We start from the raw sequence: 9508 nt of genomic DNA, 5'->3' as shown, positions 1-9508 counted from the left end.
CCCAGGATCGGGCAGTGTTTCGTTCTGCCTTGCATAAGGTCGCTGTGAGTTGGCACTGACTCAATGATGCCTAACAACAACAACAGTAATTAAAACAGTGAGCTATTGCATGGTGGTAGGGGTATAAAGCACTGGATATATAACAGAGGAAGGATTACAGAAAAAGTGAGGAAACAGTTGGGTTTTTCAGTAAGTGGTTTTGGAAACATAGTTATTCATATGAGAAAATATGGAAATTAGATCTCTGCCTTGATGCAAAAATGCATTTCATATGGAGACTTTTGGGGAGATAATAGTGACAGCCTATATTTTATTTTTATTTTTCCTTTTTTAACTTTTTATTGTGAATTGATTAAAGGTTTACAGACAAGATCATCAGCTTTACATAGACAATTCATACACTTGTTTCATCTCCATGTTTGCAATCCCTTCCATGCAACAACTGTTATCCCACTTCCTTCCTGTGGTTCCTGTTCGCATTCCACCCACCTCCCATGCCTTCTCAACTTTGTTCTTAGAAAAATGTTGCCCTTTTGATTTTGAACGATTGACCATTCTGTGGTGAGTATTCCTTGTTAATGTTGTTGTCCCCCCCATAAACGTATCTACTGCTTGGCTGAAAATCGGGCCATGATGGCAAGTTCCTTTCCAGACCTGAAGGATGATTGAGGGCCATAGTCTCAGGCTCCTCATCTCGTTTCTGACCAGTAAATCCGTTTTAAAAAAATGTTTATTTTTTTTAATTAAATAATTTTGAGTTTTCTTACAATGTAACCCTCTAATATGATCCCTGTCAGGACAGTTAGTAGTGGTAGTCAGGCACCGTCTAGTTCATCGGGTCTCAGAGTCATGAAGACTGATGTTCACATGTTTTATTAGTCCATTGAACGAATTGATTTCAAGCCTCTTCAGTTTTTATCACTCTTCTTTCTTCTGCACATGGAGAGACCAATAGCTGTGCCTTAGACCACCCACTCATGAGCTTTCAAGATCCCAGACACTACTCAACCAAGCAGAATGTAGAACATTGTTTTTGTGGATTATGTTAGCAGCACATATTTTCAGTCTCTGAATTTCTATACAAAACAGATAAATTAGATGGCAAAGCTAAACATGAACAACACCCAAACTTGCAGACAGTATCATTTGACCTAGCCTTGATGGCTTGATAATCAGAACTTGATTAGAGGAAGATTGAAAAAAAATTTTTTTTGGATAAAGGAAACAGGGGTAAATTGCTTCAATTTGATGAACCTGACATATACTCACAGATGTTGTAACTCTAAATATCAGCAGAGAGGGAAGGAGTCTTCACATCAAATATCAATGATATCCCCTCTGTATACAGGGTAGAGAGGGATGGGCAACTTAGACATTGGCTAACTAAAATGAGGGACGATAAAAGCACAAAGTGACTGGCTTATAAGTTTTCAAGAGGGAGTATAGTTTAAGAGGGTCTACTGGGGACTTTGGACCCAGAGAGGGAAAGGGACTGTGGGCATAAAACTAGGGGTGGAGGGTGGGGGGGAGGGGGGAGTGTAGGGGGCGGGGTTCTGGGATATACCCTTTGGGTGGTTGATGATGCATGGAGGGGATTGGAACCATGGCAATGAGATGATATATGATGGAATGAATGTAAAACTAAAGTTCTCTCATGTAAACTATCATATAATTCACAATAAAACATTAAAAAAAAATAGAGAGAGAGCTAAAGTGAATAGAGAGGAATATTGTTAACTGATGGTACATGGAGGGGATTATAATCATTGTAATGAAACAAGGTGTATGATTTGTTGAATGTAAAACTGATGATCTGCCCTGTAAACTTTCATTCAATCCATAATAAAAACCTTAAAAAAAAAAGAGATACTAGCAGAGGAAAGACGAAGGTAGCAGGAGACACAGGGAGGAATGCAATAGATAAAGTGAATAGAGGTAAATACTGTTATCTGTTTGTACATATAGAGGATTGCAATCATTGTAAATGAAGCACAACATAGGATTTACTGAATATAAAACTGATGGTCTGTTCTGTAAACTGTCATTCAATTCACAATAAAAAGTTAATAATAATAATAATAAAGGTCCATGGAAAATGTAAAAAAGAGTGTGTGGGGGAAGAAAGAGTCCCCACTGAATAGTTTTCATCTTGTCTACATGGGTCTGGTGAAAGGAGATGGGAATAAAATTCATATGATTCAATAGTGAATAATTGTCATTATGACTAATTGCGACTGTCCCAGTTGTAAAGGTAGAAGTTTTGTAACAAAAATGGGAGTGGGTAATCTTACAGTCTAGAGATAGAGGACCATCAAGGGAGAAGAGCACAAGCAGAATGTGGGACCTCATCCAGAGAAGCAGTGACACCAGAGAAGGAGGCAGCGATGGGATTGTGGAAAGGGGGAGCAGCTGAGGACTCTATAGATTCATGGGAGCTGGTGGCCAGGAGGCTGACTTTTAGAATGTGCCCTTTAGAGGTGTACATTATTATATATGCCTGAGTGTTGTTTAAAAAAAAAATTTTTTTTTAAAGCTAAAGTGAATAGAGAGAAATACTATTAACTGATGGTACATGGAGGGGATTATAATCATTGTCATGAAACAAGGTGTATGATTTGTTGAATGTAAAACTGATGATTTGCCCTGTAAACTTCCACTCAATCCACAATAAAAACCTTAAAAAAAAAAAAAAAAGGAAGCGTCACACAAATAAAATTATTAAGATAACACCTAAGATCACAAGTAAAAACAAAAACAATAAAACTGTCAGGTTTAATGAAAAATCTATAATCTAATCATGCAAAAGTAACAATTCCTAAATAGAATCATTTGAAAGCATGGCATAAACTACCATTTCAGGGCAGTGTGATAGTTGGCATTTAACTAAAACAAATGGCAATAAATAAATAGCATAACGTAATCAAATACCTCTCTGGCTTTGTCTAGGAGATATTGATACTTCTTTAACACTTCCTCCTTTTGATTTAACCTTGCATCCATGTTTGCAATGGTTTGATGAGCAATTTGTACTGTGTGATGAGACTGTGGTTCCATCTCTTTTCTGCCTACCTCAGCAATAAGCTTTTCTCGTTCTGTAGTGGCAGGCAATCGAAGTCTCAATTTGTTGATTACTTTGTCTCTTGAAAGGATATTTTGCTCAGCTAAACACAAAGCAGACTCTTTTTCTTTTAGTTTCTGTAAAGATCAAATTACAATTATTAAAGTATATATTTTTTTTCTTAAAAAAACTAAACATGAACTCTTACAACAAACCTAAATGAGGAGAGATAGAGCAGCTGAGGACTCTAGACTCATGAAAAGAGAAAGGCTGTGTGCTGGCAGCCAGAAGGCAGGCTTGCAGAATGTACCCTTTGGTTGTTTAAATGATTATATATTCCTGAGTGTTTTTGTGTACATCCCACCCAGCCCCCTCAGTTCCCCCCCAACAAACAGGGAATAGAAGCAAATATTGTTGAATGATGATGCATGGAGGAGATTGTAATCATTATAACAAAACTATGAGTGTAAAATCCATGTTCTTCCATGTAAACTATCACTCAATTCACAATAAAAACTTAGAAAAGAAAAACAAAAAATCAAAATGAAAAACTTTCCTCACAAACCTGAACCTACAGGTAGGTGTGGCCAAATCACAATAAACTACAAAACACAATCAGCAGGGAGAAGAAAAAGGGAAACAACAGAGAAGAGCAGAACCTGAAGGTAGCCAATGGATAGGCACTAGAAGGTGGACCAAACTGAGAACAGCAGGTCAGACTTGAAGGGGTTTTGCTGTATCCAATACCAAGTGATTGGAAGCACTCTGCATTGAAGAAGACTGAAGTAGTTGGAGAAATCTAGCCCTTATTAACTCAAATTTCTTCTGCCAAGGTTTGGGGGAACAGTCATTAACAAACTTGCTTGCTGAAAGCAAAGAGCACTTAAAATACTTCCTGACAAAGATCAAAGACCATAGCCTTCAGTACGAGTTGCACCTCAATGTAAAGAAAATAACTACTGGACAAATAAATAACATCAAGAAAAATGGAGGAAAAGATTGAAGTTGTCAAAGACTTTATTTTGTTCAGCGCAACCATCAACAGTCATGGAAGCATCAATCAAGAAATCAAATGATGGATTGTATTGGCAAATCTGCTACACAAGACCTCTTTAAAGTGTTCAAGGGCAATGATGTCAATTTGAGGACTCATGTGTATCTAACCCAAGCCATGGCATTTTCAATAGCCTCATATGCATGTGAAAGACAATGAATAAACAAGACCATGGAAGAGTGGATACATTTGAGTTACGGTATTGGAAGAGAATATTAGAAGTACCATGGCCTGCCAAAATAACTAATCTGTTTTGGAAGAAGTGTAGTCAGAATGTTCCTTAGAAGCCAGGATGGCCAGCCTTCGCCTTTCTTACTTTGGACATATTATCAGGAGGGAGCAGTCCTTGGAGAAGGGCATCATGCTTGTTAAAGTGAAGGGTCAGTGAAAAAGAGGAAGACCTCTAACAAGATGGATTGGCACAATGTCGGCAGCAATGGACTTGCATAGCAACGATTGTGAGGTTGGCACAGGACTAGGTAGTGATTCGTTCTGCTGTGCATAAGGTGGCTATGAGTCAGTACCTACTCGAAACTCCTAGCAACAACATTGGGTCCTGCTATGGTGCCATAGGATAAGCACTCAACCTCAAGGTCTGTTTGAAGCTCAAGGTTAGCAGGTCAAACTCACCAGCTGCTCCTTGAAATGTCTATACAGAGTCCATTGCTATGAGTCAGAACCGGCTCAATGACACTTAACAATATTTAATCTTTTTATTTTATATCTAATTTTAAAAAATGTTCTTTTCTCAATTTCTACTTCTAAGACAGTATGTTGTTGTTAGGTGCCATCGAGTCATTACTGACTCATAGTGACCTTATGCACAGCAGAATGAAACACGGCCCGATCCTGGGCCAACCTCACTATTGTTGCCATGCTTGAGCCCACTGATGCTGCCATTTGGCCACCCCATCTTGTTGGGGGTCTTCCTCTTTTTCTCTGACCTTCCACCTTACCAAACATGATATCCTTTTCCAGAGATTGGTTCCTCCTGACAATATGTCCAAAGTATGGGAGACAAAGTTTGGCTATCTTGGCCTCCAAGGAGCACTCTGGCTGTACTTCTTCCAACACAGATCTGTTGGTTCTTTTGGTAGCCCAAGGCACTTTAAAAATTCTCCTCCAACACCATAATTCAAAAGCATCAATTCTTCTATGGTCTTCCTTATTCACTGTCCAGCTTTCGCATACATAGGAGGTCATTGAAAATACCATGGCTTGGGTCAGGCGCACCTTAGTCTAAAAGCTGATATCTTTGCTCTTCAACACTTGAAAAAGGTCTTGTGCAGCAGATTTGCCTAATGCAATATGTCCTTTAATTTCTTGACTGCTGCTTCCATGAATGTTGATAGTTGATCCAAGAAGAATGAAGTCCTTGACAATTTATGTTGGATTAATTCACTCTTGGATTCCTACTAGCGTTGTCTTCACTTTTGAAATGATTTTTTTACCCCTTAATTTTGAATTGTTTACTGAGTGCTGTCAGTTCATTTCTGAATTTTCTAATTCTGATATACTACGTTTTGTTTTTTCGTGTCTTGTAGCATTCCCTTAATATTTGTTTAATTGTTTTGAAATAGCAGGTCACAATTTTGGTATTTTGTGGATACTTTTCTTTATATAATCCAGTTTCTTGAATTATTTGCTCAGCATACAGATTGAATAAGTATGGTGAAAGAATACAACCCTGGCTCACGCCTTTCCTAATTTTAAACCATTAAGTGTTCTCTTTTCCTGTTCAAACAACTGCCTCTTGATCTAGGTACAGGTTCCTCGTAAATACAATTAAGTGATCCCGAATACTCATTCTTTGCAATGTTGTCCATAGCTTGTCATGATCCACACAATCAAAAGCCTTTGCATAGTCAGTAAAGCACAGGTAAACATCTTTCTGGTATTCTCTGCTTTCAGCCAAGATCCATCTGACATCAGCAGTGGTACCCTTCATTTAAGTCCTTGTCTGAATCCAGCTTGAACCTATGGAAGTTCCTTGTTAATGTACTCTTGTAGCCATTTTTGAATTATATTTAGCAAAATTTTACCTGCATGAGATATTAGTGATATTGTCCAGTGATTTTTGCATTCCCTTAGGTCACCTCTATTTAGAATGGGCACAAATATGGGTTTCTTCCAACCAGTTGGCCAGGCAGCTGTCTTCCAAATTTCTTGGCATAGATGAGTTATTGCCTCCAGGGCTGCATCAGTTTGTTGCACACATCAGACTGGAGGAGTCCCAGGAGTTGTACTCCAGTTTTCTTTTGCCTGTGATTCTTCTCTGCACAGGGCTGGTTCTGCTGACTGTCTCAGAGCCACTGGGAAGGAGGGAAGGGGAGGCCACAGGGAGCAGCAACTTCAAGGGAGCCTGGTCCCATGGCTGTATGGGAGTCATGGATTCGGCTGCAGAAGCCTAGCAGGCAGTGTTGTCCTTAGGCCACTGTGAGCCATGGCCAATATATGGTCAGTATCCAGTGACCCAAGTTGAGACCCCGAGGATTGTGAGGCACCACAGCAGCCCAGGAGCCCTGCATATTCACCTCCCAGGTTATCCTGGGAGTCAGTCTCAGGGTAGGGGCTTAATGACGCCCAGACCTGGAGCTCTGAGACATGAGTTCTGAGTCATGTCTGACAGGATCCTCAAGGCTGGGCCTGGGCAGGGTGACAAGTAGGTTCTCCTAGCACACGGTGCTAAGAAGTATCTGGAGGTACCTCAGGATTGCCTGGGGAGGGATCGATGGGCACTGTGTATGTAGGCAAGGGGAAAGGGGCTGAGGCCAACGTATATCAGGATGGGATGGATCATCCGATGATCCTGCTAGGGATGGCCTTCCAGTGATCCCGCGGTGGCCACAGACTAGGCAGTGAGGCCCTGGGGACCAGTAGGGACCCTCTGGCTCTTGACCTATCTCAAAGAGGTGATAAGCAGGTGGCAGTGAGTGATGGAGAAACTGGGGAAAGGCCTCCACCCCTAACAACAGATATGCTCTGAGCTTCCTGCCACCCCCCCACGTTCATGGGCTCTGCCCTCGTGGGCCGGTTGGAGGGGATTCAAGCAGGTCTCAGTAACAGCATCCCAGGCTGGACTGCCTCTCATTTTACTGGGCCTCAGAAGCATACCTCTCCATTTAGATAAGGCTCACGTAGCCGACCTGGGGCCAGATGCTCTCCTCGGCTCCAACTCCTGCAGGCCTAAGTGCTCCAAGGCCAGGGCGAAGACGCGGCTCCATAGGGCCCGTACATTTTCCCCTGTTTTGGAAGACACTGCCCAGAACTCAGCCTGCATGTCATTGGCCAGATGCATGGCCTCCATTTCAGCCCTCAGACATGCTGCCCCTAACAGAAGATCCTTCTTGTTCCCACCCAGGAAGACGGCACTCGAGCCCGGCTCATTCTCCCCCAGCACATCCTCCAGCCATTTCCTGGTGTGCTCCGAGGTCTGTAGATCAAAGAGGTCGAAGGCTGTGATGATGGCCTGGGCTCCACGGTGGTAGGTAGATGAGATACACTTGAATTTCTCCTGCCCGGCTATGTCCCAGATCTGCAGGCTGTAGGGGACCCCAGCAATCTCAAAGCACCCAGTCTCAAATGTCACCCCAATGGTGGCCTTGTAGTCGCTGTCAAAGACGTTCTTACAAAACCTATGGATGGGGCTGGTCTTCCCAGCATAGAGGTCCTCCACAACCACCACCTTGGAGAGTCTGAGCCCAATGAGCCCTATGTCCCTATGCTCACAGGCTGAGCTGACCCACCTGTCGAAGTGTTCCTTGAGCTGCAGACAGGTGTCAGGTGTGTACCACTTAGGGAAGCTGGCAATGATGCGCCCCAGCTCACAGGCAGCCCCAGAGGCCTCAGGGAGGCCTTCATCTTTTCTGAGTCCAGCAGCGGAGCAGGTGCTGGGCTCAGCCTGCGGCTCTAATCACTATGGCAACAAGGCAGGACTGTGGGGGCAACTCTGCCTTATAAAATCTTGAGTTAAACACTTGGTCTGCACAACTTCTTTATCTTCATATTTTACTTTACAATGAAAAGATAAATTTTAATTGAATTTTTAGCTTGAACCATCCCACCTGTGAATCAGACCTGGGGTTCCTCAGCTGATTAATTGTAGGGAACATCTACATTGGTGTGAGCTGAGGGAGAGGTTTTGCTGTAACAGAGGCAGGAGAATGAGAGTTTGCGTGACATGCTATGTGACTTGGTGGGTGTGACAGTATGCAACTCCAGATGAACAACTCTGGTCACATAGTCACTTGATGCTTCATGGTCAGGTGCACAGTCTCTACTAAGAGCCAGTAACTAACCGTAAGTTGCTTTTCAGATAATGTATAATTCTCTGTTCTTGATCCAGAACTCTGGAGGTCTACAGTCCTGTTCTTTTATAAGGTTTTCCAGAGGCGGCACAACACCCTTATCTACCAGAGATGCCCCTAGCAAAATAGGATTATGGATCATAACCTATGTACCACAGTGTAAACCTACTGCAGATCCCACTCTTGCTCTGGGTGCCATTCAAATTGTTTGGATTGTCACCTGACAAATGGTTTGGATTCCCAAATGTGCACACTGTCTGTAAAATCAGAAGAGGACTATTCCTCGTAGTGTAACTTGTCCTTTATAGTGAATGGTATGTCTCATTATGCCCTAGGTCACCAGATTTCTAAAGACTTCCCTGATGGAGACTTGAATCATTGCAGTGCATTTTTTCTAACTTCTGATGCACATGGTTCTTATTAAGACAATGAGAGTACTTGCTTGTCACTTTATACTTCCCCCCAAGGTTTATTAACATTATGCTATAAGTGTAATTGACCAGCATAATGCACTGTGGAATGTCTGGATAATCAAATCCCTTTGGACTATGTTATAACAGAAAGCAAGAAAGTTAGTATAGATCTGAGAAACGATCATAAATGTACATTGATGTCTTTTACAAATGAATGTAAATTCTTCTGATATTTTTCCAGATGAATATTTTAAAAATACATCCACAAGATTAATAACTGTATACAATATAACAGAAGCTATATCTGCTCTATTAAAGAGAGCCCAATGTAATGGAAATGAGGCTACCATTTGGATAAGTTGATAGTCCTCTCTTTTCTGATTCATCTACTTTTTGCAGGGACCAGATTGCTGCATTAATAGGGGTGCATTGAGAATGAACACTTCTGTGTATACTTCACATGTTTGAGGTTGGCATTGTTTTTTGCTAGGTGCCCTTAAGTCAGTTCTGATTTATAACGGCTCTGTGCACAACATAATAAAACACTGCTCAGTCCTGTACCATTTCCCTCAGGATATAATATTACTTTTGTTTTACTGATAATTATTAGTAGTTGCTTCTGATTTACTATTAATTTATTGATAAAGTATTCTGTACCTTGTTTTTTAACTTATAT

The 9508-nt window shown here is 41.4% G+C and overlaps 1 pseudogene; it reads right to left on the bottom strand.

Moving 5' to 3' along the window:
* Positions 1–7245: 7245 nt before the first annotated feature.
* On the bottom strand, positions 7246–7973 carry LOC102824785 (annotated as a pseudogene).
* Positions 7974–9508: the final 1535 nt, after the last annotated feature.

This window comes from Chrysochloris asiatica, unplaced genomic scaffold (genome assembly GCF_000296735.1).
Source record: "Chrysochloris asiatica unplaced genomic scaffold, ChrAsi1.0 scaffold00017, whole genome shotgun sequence".
Taxonomy (NCBI): domain Eukaryota; kingdom Metazoa; phylum Chordata; class Mammalia; order Afrosoricida; family Chrysochloridae; genus Chrysochloris; species Chrysochloris asiatica.
Note: the sequence above shows the minus strand (reverse complement) of the source record. Positions and strands in the feature narration are given on the sequence as shown.